Genomic DNA, 13715 nt, shown 5'->3' with positions numbered 1-13715 from the left:
AGTGTCTAAATCCTGTTGAACTAATCACATGTTTCTTGCCAGCTACGAGCAGGGTTGCTTAAGAAAATTTTACCAGAGTTGAGCGTTCTTTTGTCGCTCGCTTACAAAAAAATGCAGCTACTTTAATCCTATTTTAAGCTAGTTTAAAAGGTTAAATAACATCAAGTTAGGGAACTTCATATCCTTATTTAACGAATTTTTAAATCAATAAATATTTTTTTCTTTCTTCGCCCGGAATTCATTTTCCACCTGGAACGGAATATCGTATCATGAACTCCGGGCGAAAATTGTTTCACTTCTAACAATTCGAACATCAACAGCTGTTCTTACAAAAGCTGATATTTGCCAACAGTACGCATAATTATACTATAAATAAGTTTTGAGAGTTTTTATTAATATTGGAGTTATATTAAACAAAAATGTTTCGCATAGCTTAACGCTCACTAATTGAAGAAAATAGAGAAGTGGAAAATGGTCAAATCGAAAGAATAATTCGCCGGAACTTAAGAGATCGCTCTAATCCTCTGGATTTACCAAATGAATTGTAAAATTTGTTAGTTTATTCATATTTTAGGTATTTATTAATCTAAAGATATTGTTTATAGGTTTGTGCAGCACTATAGGGTAAATAAATCCGTATTTATTTATCTGTTAGATGAGCTAAAGTTGGCATTGCCAAAAGGCAGAAAAGCATTTGCTATCCCTATGCATATAAAACTTGCGGCGTGCTTGAGGTTTTTTGCTGAAGGAGGGTACCAAAAAGGAATTGCTCGGGATAGAGGATTTTCATTGGGACAGTCTTCTTTCAGCAAGGTGTTGGCAGAGGTATTGGACGCACTTCAACGTAAATTGTGTCTAAAATGGATAAAATGGCCTACACATGAGGAGAGAAGAGAAATTTCTCAACATTTTTATACGAAGTACAGGATACCCGGGGTCATTGGATGTGTTGACGGGACAAATGTTGGCATTATTGCTCCAGAACAAAATAAGCATTTATATTATAACCGAAAAGGATTTTACAGTTTAAACGTCATGATCGTAAGTTTTGATTTTGTTTTACTTACATATATGCATTTTAATCTTATTAATTTAAACTTTTATTTTAAGGTATGTGACGATGAACAAAGAATTCGGTGCATAGATGCCAAGCATCCCGGATCATGTCACGACTCGAGAATTTGGGCAACAAGCCAATGCAGAGAAGTGTTGCAAAGAGAAATTCCTGGCAGTCATTCGAATATGTGGCTTTTAGGGGATGCTGGGTATCCACTAGAGCCTTGCCTGATGACACCCTTCAGGAGCCCTCAACTGGGCTCTACTCAGCAAAATTTTAACGATGTGCACGCAAAATGCCGAAATATAGTGGAGAGGACTATCGGCGTACTTAAAAATCGTTGGAGGTGTTTGTTAGCAGCTAGAAAAATCTCAAAAAGTTAAAAGTTTAGATACAACTTTGCAGATTTTTTATAATTTTTGCACAACGCTCGAAATGTGTATTTATATGGTGGTTGTTATATAATGAGCTATATTTTTATGAAAAAATAATAAGCATGAAATAAACAAAAGAAAAAAAGCCAAAATTGATCCAAACGTTGCTGTGAGTGTATCGAAAATGTGTATTTATATGGTGATTGTTATATAATGAGCTATATTTTTATGAAAAAATAATAAACATGAAATAAACAAAGGTAAAATAGCCAAAATTGATCACAACGTATAATAAAGTGCAGGTTTGAAATTGCTTGAAAAACGCGTTGATTTTGGCAACTTTTTTTGCGGACAGTATTATTTTCTGCCATAAAAAAAAAACTGGAATATACTTTGCATGGAAGAAACTGCGCGAAAAAGTTGCCAAAAGTCAACGTGGTTTTTGGCAAGTTCAACTGTGCACTTTATTACACATATGTACTACATTTGAATGGGCGATAAAACTGCATACTTAGAATTTGGTTAAAAAGTCTGAATAGAAAGTTGCAAATTAGAATGCAAATTTATTAAATTTTCCCAAGTTTTGTACAAAGTTAAGAGATTTTATTTTTATGTTTTTTTGTAGTATAAACTATATTTTTATAAAATATTAACAAAAAGAAGTTAGATTGAAAACTATGCATACATTGCAAACAATTTTCTGTGCCAAAACTTTTGTCCGACACTGTAATTTGAATTTTGTATATTATTCGTGAACTAGTGTAGCTTTTCATTAAAGCTTTATTAAAAAAATAAAATGTAGACCATACAACACAAACTCAGATGTACACTCGGTTCCAAATGTAAGTGTGCACCTTATTGTAATATGAAATTCACAAAATTCATGCAAAATTTTTTTCATTAATTATTTATGAAAATATACATAGTTCATTCTATAACAGATATCATATAAATCAAAGTTTCAGGCTTTATATAAGGTTCACAAAAATTCAAACAATTTTAATAAATATTTAAAAATCGTAACTTTTATTTCATAAGCTCGAGGCCCAGAGAAAACATAAACCACAGGTTTTAGTTCAATAATTTTTACTGTCGATATTTATGTGGTTTATGTTTTCTCTGGGCCTCGAGCTTATCAAATAAAAATTATATTTAAAAATCTTTATTCAGAATTTCTAGAAAATTTTCGAGTACGCAGTTTTGTAGCCTGTTCAATTTTTGTGCAACAAAGTGCAAGTTTCAAGTCGCTAGAAATTACCCATGATTTTTTATAATTTTTTTTTTGAGGTGGGTGTTGCGGATTTTCTTCCGTATAAAAATAGATTTTGCTATGGAAGAAAACGCGCAACACCCTCCAAAAAAATTCTAAAAAATCAACAGTAATTTCTAGCGACTTGAAACTTGCACTTTGTTGCACAAAAATTGAACAGGCTACAAAACTGCGTACTCGAAAATTTTCTAGAAATTCTGAATAAAGATTTTTAAATATTTATTAAAATTGTTTGAATTTTTGTGAACTTTATATAAAGTCTGAAACTTTGATTTATTTGATTTCTGTTATAGAATGAACTATGTATATTTTCATAAAGAATTAATGAAACAAATTTTGCATGCATTTTGTGAATTTCATATTACAATAAGGTGTACACTTACATTTGACACCGACGGTATACGCACATTATTATTTAGAATTTTTCCAATTTAATTTCTTCTATTTTTTCCATTGCGGCATTATGTCGCTTCTGCTCTGCTAATGCTTGATGTTTAAATCATTACTGGACTTTTTTATTTTCAATTCTTCCTTTTTCAAATCGTTTGCACGTTCAAGTGCATGATATGTTCTCTTAAACATCATTAGTTCTTCTTTATTATGCTGCTTTATTTCAACAACAGCCTCTGAAATTGTAGCACACAATTTTTCTTGATTTTCCAACTCTTTTTCGACTGATTCATCGACGAATTTTGGTTTTTTGCGTTTAGGGCAAGATGATGATAACGTACTTTCAACACCTACAGAGGCGGAACATTCGTTTGCTTCTTCTGACGATGACTGAATGCTGTCATTTAAATTTTGAGTTTCGTTCACATTGAATTCACTGATTGAAAATCCGAAATCGGATCCATCCTCAACGCCCTCGACCGCCTCACTTCCACCAATCAACTGAAAAATAGCTTTCTCAGTAGGAGACAAAGGCACCTGTGGCTCTACTTTGCTGGNATCCTCAACGCCCTCGACCGCCTCATTTCCACCAATCAACTGAAAAATAGCTTCCTCAGTAGGAGACAAAGGCACCGTCTGGTTAGGTCCACCACCTGTGGCTCTACTTTGCTGGAGATTCTGTGCGCATTTTTTTCTAACGTAGCGCTTTTGGTCATTCCACACCTGATTTGAGTTTGCAAAAGTTTGCATTAACATAGAGCCAGTTTTCCAGTACACGGCTGTAGTTTAAACTTAGTTTAAAAGCTCGAGCTAGCTGGCTTAAACTAAAATTATCCAATCAAATATCAGACAGCTTTAAAATATGAACGTAGTTTACGCGATCTAAGTTTAAACTGGCATTGAAAACTGACCCCTAGAAACGTATAACATTGGGCCGTATGCATAAAACCTAAGTAAATGCTTTTGCTTAAAATTTCAGACCTTTTACTCGATTTTTTCAAACAAATTTAAGTGAAAGGTATGAACTAGTTTACTGAACTGAGTTTAAACTAGCTTAAAATAGGATTAAAGTAATTGGCACGTAGTCATACTCGAAATAAAGTCCACTGAAAGTTTGTTGCAGTAATTTTTTACAGGCATCCCATTGTAAACATACAGCACCCCATTGGTAGAGGGCTTGGGGTGTACGAATTTGTTGTAACATCAGGAGTTGACTACGTGCTCTAGCTGCTAGTCTCTTAAAATTTCCTCCAATCATGTCATAAGCAGATTTCCCATGTGAACTTGCAACAAAGTTCAATTCTGCCATTTCCTTGAAGGGATTTTCATGATTTCAGACCTTTAGTAAAGTTAATATCATTTCCTTTTTGGTTGTTGTTGTTTCCGACAGGGTGGGTGTATGATGTATTTTGGAACGAACTTCCGTCATCCCTTGTCAAATTTGGTTTGGAGACAAACCGGTTTCGGCGTTGTGCCATCTTCAGTGTCATTTTTCGTGCTCGCCAAATTTGAGAAGGGATGACGAAAATTCGTTCCAAAATACATCTTAATATCATTTATGCATATTGTTTTTGTTTTTTCCACACCTCTTCTTTTTCAAAAATATACAATTTCATAAAATTTCAATGTCTTTATCATATTAGACGATCTAGAGGCCAAACGCATAAGTAGCCCATTACGCCCATTTGGGTACTTAAAGTTGACATTATAGACAATGTTTTTATATAAAAATAACAATTTTTAAAAACGCTATAATCAAAAAAAAAAATCAAAAAGAAAAATGTCTACTTAATTTGTTTTTGTTTTTTATACGTTGCACATTAATGTAAAAAATGTACAATTAAAGCCCATAATAAGGCGGAAGAAATTCATTTTTTATCATTAAGTTTCGTCAAAAGGTTTCCAAGATACAACACTTTAAAGAAAGGTATATATGTCGTTTTATTAAAGTTTAAGTTCCGTGTAAATAGGCAACCCTACGTCATATCGGCAAAATATGCTGCACGTATATTCATGTCACCTAGACCTTCAATCTCTTCAACTTCCATCCAAATCCTGAGAGGTCGCGCACAGAGGTGGCCGCGGTGACATGAAATGGCTCATAATAGATTTTCCTTTAGAAACCCCGTGTTGAGATTGTGAAATTGAAGGAGATATAGAATATGTCAGCTGATTAACAATAATTGCTTCGAATAATTTGGGGATAGCGGAGAGCTTCGCTATGCCTCGATAGTTTTCTATAGAAGACCTGCTGCCGTTTTTGTGAAGTGGTATAATGAAAGATTCCTTCCAAGCTGAAGGAAAAACAGCATGTTTTAGTGACAAATTGAATAGAGTTGTTAAAGGCTCAGCGCAGTTTTTAAGGAAACAGGTCGGATTATGATCAGCTCCAGGCATAAATGACGCTTTTAAGGTTTTTAAATAGTGGAAAACTTCATCGGAAGAAATTACTGGAATAAAAGCTGAGTTAATTGTACAAAGTTCATACGGATAGTCTCCACTCGTAGAGGAGTCTACCGAATAATTGGACCTAAAGAACTGAACAAACATGTTGGCAATGGTTGGCTGTCGCTAGACACAGTATTGCGATAGTGCATAGCGGACGGAAATCCATGTGCCTTACGCTTTGAATTTACGAAACCATAAAATGATTTAGGATTGTTAATTAAATTCTTTTTAATTTTGCATAAATATGACTTATAACATTTCTTATTTAATGCAAAGTAGCTATGCCTCAAAACCGAGTACTTTATGTAATCGCTGTGTAAGCCCGTTCTTTTATACAGTTTAAAAGAGTGCGGCTTTTTATTTTTCAATTTTTTAAGCTCTTTAGTGAACCATAATTGTGTTGGTTCTTCACGAACAATATTACGTTTTGGTACATACTTTCGAAACAAATTGAAAACAGTATCATTAAAGTGGTCAACGCTACGCTAGACGTCATCTCTATATATTCGCAAAGATAACTTGGAAACTTCTTTGTTTTCTGAAATTAGCCTTCGCAAAAACATATCTAGTACTTGAACTTTACAACTTATTATTAAGGGGANGGACATTAAACTGTTTCATGAAAGAAACATATATATATTTCAAACTATTGTCATGTCTATTAGCATTATACAATTTATGGTATTTATTCCTTTCATTTTTTTAATTTTTAAGATTCGGGGTGTACTAAGGCAATTTGAGAATTCTGGGCGGAATTTTTTTTTTGCTGTCTCTTGTTATTGTATTTGATACATAATTTCGCTGCTTGCTACCACTTTGCATTGAGGTGCTCTCGTACTCTTCGAAATATGGAATAGTACTTTTGCATTTCGTGCAATCCGTGCATCGTGCAAGACTTCGAGAATACCCCTTATGTATTGCATTTATGATTTCGTAGCTTAACTCAAGAGCGGGATGGTATGCTTCCTCTGGCAAAACTAGGGGATCATACCGATTAATAGAGGACTTCGGAACATCACCAACGTAAACGAGATCCGAGACCTTTCCAAACTTATTTCGACAAATATTTATATATATATATATAATAATAATAATAGATTGGCGCTTACACATATGTAAAGTGTTTGGCCGAGCTTCTCCTCCTCAGAGTGGTTCAAAATTTTTATTTTTTTTGAAATTCATAAACGCTACCTCAAATTATTGTTATTTGTGATAAAAAAAGAGAAACGTGTTTTTTTATTTTGAAAAAAAAAGTTTTCTTAGAGGTCGGTCGGTTTTTTATAAAAACGCTGACGTTCTCAGTTCCCACAGAACAAATCAAAGAGAAACATAAGGAGCTGCATAATTATTCTTTTTTCTAATGACTGCAAATTTATTAGCTGACAGCGGGTCGGAAAAATTAAGAGTTTGAAGAGCAAAGCGAAGGAATTTTCTTTGATTCTTATAGAATGACAGCTATAAATAGGACTCCAAATGACTGATGCATACTCTAATTTTGAACGTACTAACGAGTTAAAGAGTACTTTCCTAGTGTAAGGGTCCCTAAAGTCCCTCGCATATCGTCGTAAAAAGCTAAGTTACTATACGCCTTTGGGAGCACGTAGCCACATGATTTACGAGTCAAAGACAACACCAGATCAACAAAATCTTTGAGCAAAGTGGGTTTCTGATAAAAAATTGTGTAGCATGAAGGAAATTTACAAGGGGATCTAGACATTGACATATGGAAGCATTTTTTATACTGAGTGATAACTTATTAGTTATTTAGACTCCAACTGATTAAATTATTCAAATCATGCTGCAAATAGAGGACATCGGACGGACAAGTTAATTTACAAATCAATTTGAGATCATCGGCGTAAAGAAGATATCTGCAATGCTTGAAGCAAGAGCCGATATCATTAATAAACAGAATAAATAAAAGAGGGCCTAGGATGCTTCCCTGAGGAACTCCTGACGAAGCAACAAAGGACTTGGATTTATAATTTTCAATTTCTACAAGAAGAGTTCTATCTGTAAGGTAAGATTTCAACCATGACAGAAAAATAGAATGAAAACTCATACACTGCAGTTTATTTAGCAAGATAGCATATGAAACTTTATCAAACACTTTCTGAAAGTCATTGTAAATTGTATCGACCTGACAACCGCTTTTAAATGCTGAGACATAATATTCCGAAAATACCGCTAAATTAGTGACTGTGGAACGACCACAAACGAAACCATGTTGCTGGGGCTCCACTACACTTTTACAAATGAAAGAAAGTTTATCCTTTACCACTTTTTTAAACAGCTTAGAGGAAACCGTTAGTTTGGAAATAGGCCTATAATTAGATACATCATTTTGGCACCCCGATTTAAATATCGGCGTGATGGATGCCACCTTCCACCGACAGATAAAAACATCTGTGGAAAGAGAGAGAGTAAAGATTTTACATAAAGGGACACAGATGGAAGACTTGCACTGTTTCAAGAAATATGCACAAAGACCATCATCAGAAATTGCATTTATAATGTCAAGCTCCGATATGGAGAGCGATCCAAAGTCTAGCCTTTGAGCTGGACAGATAGGAGGGAATATACTAACAGATATATCATCACAGAATTGGATTTGAAGAAATCCGCGAAGAGGTCGACTGTATCAGCTAAAGACTGAGAACTATTCCTATTAAAATTCATGCATTTCGGTATGTTTGAACAACCTTTTTTAGAGCGAATGAAATTCCAAAAAGCTTTCGGATTTTCTTTTAGCTCAAATTCAAACCTTTTAATATATTGATTATAAAGAAATTTTTTGAGGACATTAAACTGTTTCATGAAAGAAACATATATATATTTCAAACTATTGTCATTTCTATTAGCATTATACAATTTATGGTATTTATTCCTTTTATTATTTTAATTTTTAAGATTCGGGGTGTACTAAGGCAATTTGAGAATTCTGGGCGGAAGGATAAAAAGATTATTAGAAAATATATTTGATATTATCTGCAAAAAGGTTTCATAACACCCACTAACATCTTCTGAATGAAGGAGATTACTCCAGTTTATGTCAGAGATGGTACAACCCAAAGCAAAGAAATCTGCATTTCGAAGATTGTAACACACCGGTTTCTTGGGTTCCATTGTAATACCCTCAAAGAAATTAAGTGTTAAGCTAAGCGGATTATGGGGCTTATCGGTCTTACTGATCGGCGAATCACATTCACAAAGATCTCAAATGAAATTTTCATCCACAAAAACAAGATCTAGTTTTTTAAACAGCATATTAAAACCCGTATTAATTTGGTCAAAATTCAAACTAAAAAAAAAACTATCCAATAGATGGATTTCATGAGCTCTATTAACTTTAGTTGGAGTCAAGATACCCTTTTGTTGTAGATCAGACCAGCTAATGTCTGATAGATTAAAATCTCCTAGAATACAAAAATTACATTTATCATTACTATCGCAGAGACTAACTATATTTTCTACGTTATTATTATATAAACTATCGGAACTATTAGGTGGAATGTAAGATACACAAATGAAAAGTTTGCCAAAGGAGCCAAAAATGCAAACACATAATTGATCCAGAAGAGAACCCTGGTTAAAAAATTGAAACGTTGAACTTACCACCGCCTTTTAAGTGACCAGTTTTCATCAAAAATATCAAAATACTCCTCGTCAAAGAAATCGTTATTGAGCCAAGTTTCGACCAAAACGTAAACATCACGCACAACACGTGACGTAGCTAAATATACATCTTTCGATTTTGTGCGCATGCTAGACATGTCTTGGAAGTAGATTTTTAGACTTTTAAACGCTGATTTATAGGAGCTACGTGATACGCTTATTTTGTCGGTTCTGAGTTTCCTACTTTTTGAAAAAAAAAAAAAAACGAAAAGGTTTCACTTTAATCTTCGACGGCCAAACATTCGGATTAAGGACTAGGTCATAAAAAGCTGGCTCAACACCAAATTTGAAATTAATAATCCGTAGATTATTCATATCCGCATCCTTAACAAGGTTATGGCAAGCGAGCTGTATGCTGTCGATTCCAGAATGTTTGGACACGTACGAAATTATACTATCCTCAGTGACGGTCGGCTTAAATGAGGAGACATGCACCCACTTCTTTCTAACAACGACATCAAGTTCAACATTTTCATTGCGACCAATGATATTTTTTTGCTTGGAACCTTTTTTATGACGCACAGTATTCCAGTCATTTTGGACAGCAACAATCCGACCAGTCTGAGCGCCAGAAGCATTTGATGCATTTATTGCTTGCAGGGCAGAACCAGACAAAGCAGTCGGAGAGCCAGTTGGCACGCACAAAGGTGCAGTAGACGTTGAGCAAAGAGTAGTAGGCAGCTCAGCCGACGCAGCAGCTGATATCGGCAAATACGAAGATGTATAGATAGCTGGATTAGGTGCAGAAGCAGCAGCATAAAAAAGATTTGTAATAAACATTCGCACAGAGTGAGACGTTGAATCAGCAGCATTAACTGGAATAGCAGCAATCATCTGAGTTGGCATCCCAATCACTACATTAGTGCCTGTAGCAGAAACATGGGAAGATAGGGTCGACACTGCATGCGCCGCAGTAGCAGAGCGAGGCGGCAGTTTAGCACTCCCCACGCCAGCGACAGTGTCATTATATGATTTTAATTGTTTGTTCTCATTAATTTTCGAAATAGCAGAGCGGGGCGGTAGTTTGGCGCTCCCCGCGCCAGTGACAGAGTCGCTATATGAGTTATGAGCAGCAACAGCAGGCGTAGCAATATCACTACCAGGCAAAGAGCATGAAAATTACGATTTTGTTTGTTTGTTTCCGTTAATTTCCGAATTATTAGAGCGAGGCGGTAGTTTAGCACTCCCCGCGCCCGTAACAGAGTCCCTATATGAGTTATGAGCAGCAGCAGCGGGCGAAGCAAAAGCACCAGTAGACAAAGAGCATGAAGATGACGATTTTACTTGTGTGTTTTCATCAATTTCCGAATTTGAATTTTGAGCAAGGCAGCTAGTAACAACAACACACAAACCCTTGATTTCTGATAGCAGGAAAACAATGTAGCATCTTTAGCAACAAGTTTAGTGTGCAATTCACGAATCTCCACTTGAAGAGTGTCAGACTTTTGCAATAAACACTTATTTTCTTCATGAAGGGCACTGACAGCAGACAACAGGCGAGCATTAACCGCTTTAATTTCGGCAAACTCATTGGCCACAGTAGGTTGTTTAATTACGTTTCCATGAGAGTTTTTACTTTGGTACTCGTCACTCGTGGAGGAGAACGAATTGACTTACGGCGCACATCCAAACAAACATTACAGAAAACGGCTTATCTATGCTCAGCAAGTATTCGAGATCAGCCTTATGAATGCCGACGCATTTGAGATTAAAAAACTCAGTGCACTACACTTTAGATTCAGGGCGCTCAACTTTCTGTCCACAAATACAAGGCATATTAAATGGATTTACCAAAAGTTTGTTCACTTAAATAATTCCAATTTTAATAAACGAGTCACTGCCTCAGATGGATTTATATGCACCATGCCAATAATTAGCAAATAAATAACTACATATATGATGTTAATCAAAGAAGATTGGAGAGCGAAGAGAAACATGACTGCTCGGCTCGAACAAACATAACTCTTACCAGCCTGTACACGTCCACATTTAAATTCGGTATCTTCAATGACAGGAACACTAACTTCCTCGGATGGTATCGACGAATGCACCGCAAAAAGAACACCACCGCCGATTCTGCCCTCGCGGTCGCTCCTGTATATTTGATATTCATTTGGAGGAATTTCGGAAGTAAAAATATGAGGTTTGAGACATGTTTCGGTCAAGGAAATAATATTATAATGGCAGTCGAAATATTTTAAATATAAGTCAGTTCATTTCGTATTCAAACCTCTAACGTTTTGATAGTAAATCTTAAATTAGACTTGCGAGTTAATTTTTTGAATCAGAATTAAGTTTAGAAATTTTAGCTACGTTGTTATTACTTTTGTAAGGTTTATACTCAAACTCGCGAACAAACGCCAAAATGAATTATTTAGTAGTGAATCAAAATCTTTGGCAGCTACATCAATTTCGCAGAATGAAATATCGTGATCGTATTTAAAATAAAATTTACGAATAAATACATCTTTAGTTCTAATCTTAGTCAATATGTAGGACTTAATATCATCCGGAGAAGTGTCTTTAGCGAATCTAGAGACAAAGATTGATTTTCTCGGAGGAATTATAACCAACTTTTCGGTAGTGACTTCAGATATACGCGATTCAGAGTTATCCGGAGGATCTATGTTAGATAGGGCAGCTTTAGATGTCGATGGGAACACTGTTAGATCAGCAGTTTTATTGTCTTTATTAATCTTAGACGTAGACCTAGTGGATATGGCTTTACATAGATAGCGGAGGCTCCAATGCCTGAGAGCATGGAGAAGAAAAATTGATTAGATCTAAGGGCTGAGATGGAGGATTGTTCTGTGTAGATTCAGTGACTATCTTTTCAGGTGGATTAATAACACGCCTACGCGTATTTTCTCGACTTTCCTCGGAGTTTGGTCGGTTTTCGAGGCATGTGAAAGACTTAAACATTTTTTTATAATGCTTAAATCTTTCAACAAGCGCCGACAGATCCTTTCAGAAAAACTATTTCTGGACTGTCTAAAGAATTTAAATAAATCGACTTCGTTTGATCTGCATTTTTGACAAGACCAACGAAGACCCTTTCCCTCATTAATAGCGTCTAACACCCTACCGCTCAAACCAGCACATTTTATATAGGCAATCCCATCGTAGAGACAGCATAACACATAGGCGTCGCTCTTAACTTACTAATTGGCGTCAATACATGACATATTTTGAAATGATATCTATATATATGTTTGTAGGTTTATATAAAATATTAGAAGCAAAAAGGCAAATAGTTTTAAAAGCGCTGTAGCAAAAGATAAAAATGATAAATATTAGCTTAAATTCTATGAAGCGAACAGTTTTTAATACACTGTATTTTGAAACTTAATAAACACAAAACAAAGAGCTGTGACAAGAACGAAATAGCAGAAATGATAAACAGAGCAAAATAAATGCGCACAACAAACACAATTGTAATTATGGATAAACGGAATCAATTCACAAACACAAAATAATTATATGAAAGAAAAGACTCGGCGCACACCATTAATAGTGTTAAATTAAATTGATCAAATTCACTAGAAATTTTGATATTTTACTTAACTTTAAATTGTGCACCAAACGTTTATTGATACTTTTCACTTTAATCAATGTTAAAACTCTTGCAAAATAAGATATTATATGAAAGCACAAACAAACGCAACTTCACAGCTTTGACGTTTGCTATGATTTTTAGGTACGCAGTTTTATAGCCCATTAAATTTTAGTGGGTCAGAGTGCAAATTTCAATAGTCTAGGATATCGCGCTGATTTTTAGTAACTTTTCTGGCTGACAGTGTTGTGCATTTTCTTCCATATAAAGTATGCTTGACAATTTATTTTATAAGTAATCAAATGCCTAGTACCGTCAGCAAAAAAATATTTTAAAAATCAGCGCGATTTTCTAACGTCTTGAATTTTTTCAAAAAATTTTCAATTTTTCTAAAAATCCTGAATAAAAGTTTTGACATTTTTGGGAGATTTTGGTGAAATTTGTTGAATTCTTATAATTTTAGTACAAAGTTTGAAGTATGGATTAATATGGTGCCTGTTATTGCGCTAGACTTTTATAAAAAAAGAACATTAAACATGGAGTACACAAGGCTTTTTCTAAATAAATATACCCCTGATTCTTTAATCAATAAATATTTCGAGCGTGCTCAAAGCGCTCAAAGTTTTCCATGTATTTTATATGATAAAAAAATACATGGAAAACAATGAAATGTTTTCCAAGTAATGGGAAATATTGCGTATGGTGTTATTGCATGCACCCCACTCATGGTGGAATTATACCAGGTGAAGTATTATTAAAGTGAGAAGAAATATTTTGACACTGCCTTATTTGAAAACATGCCTATAAAATGTGACTATAAGATAGCCGAATGCCAGAAAATAAAGCGAGAAAGCTGTTTTATTACTTCACCTGTTTATTGCGCATTCATCCCACCCGCTTGTACCGAGTATACGTTCAAATTTAGAAGTCTGACAGTTGGTAAAATTT

At 34.8% G+C, this 13715-nt stretch overlaps 1 protein-coding gene and 1 long non-coding RNA gene across 14 annotated transcripts in view; both read left to right on the top strand.

Moving 5' to 3' along the window:
• Socs16D (Suppressor of Cytokine Signaling at 16D) overlaps window positions 1-13715 on the top strand; it is a 202203-nt gene that overhangs the window by 104297 nt on the left and 84191 nt on the right. The window lies entirely within an intron of this gene.
• On the top strand, window positions 233-1470 carry LOC108359829 (uncharacterized). Its single transcript, XR_001847001.1, has 3 exons — window positions 233-544; window positions 606-1041; window positions 1111-1470. It is a non-coding gene; the product is annotated as an uncharacterized LOC108359829 (long non-coding RNA).

The sequence above is a fragment of the Rhagoletis zephyria genome, unplaced genomic scaffold, assembly GCF_001687245.7.
Source record: "Rhagoletis zephyria isolate East Lansing unplaced genomic scaffold, Rhagoletis_zephyria_1.1 Rzeph_scaffold_00473, whole genome shotgun sequence".
In the NCBI taxonomy this organism is placed as follows: Eukaryota; Metazoa; Arthropoda; class Insecta; order Diptera; family Tephritidae; genus Rhagoletis; species Rhagoletis zephyria.
This window is presented reverse-complemented; position numbering and strand designations above follow the sequence as displayed.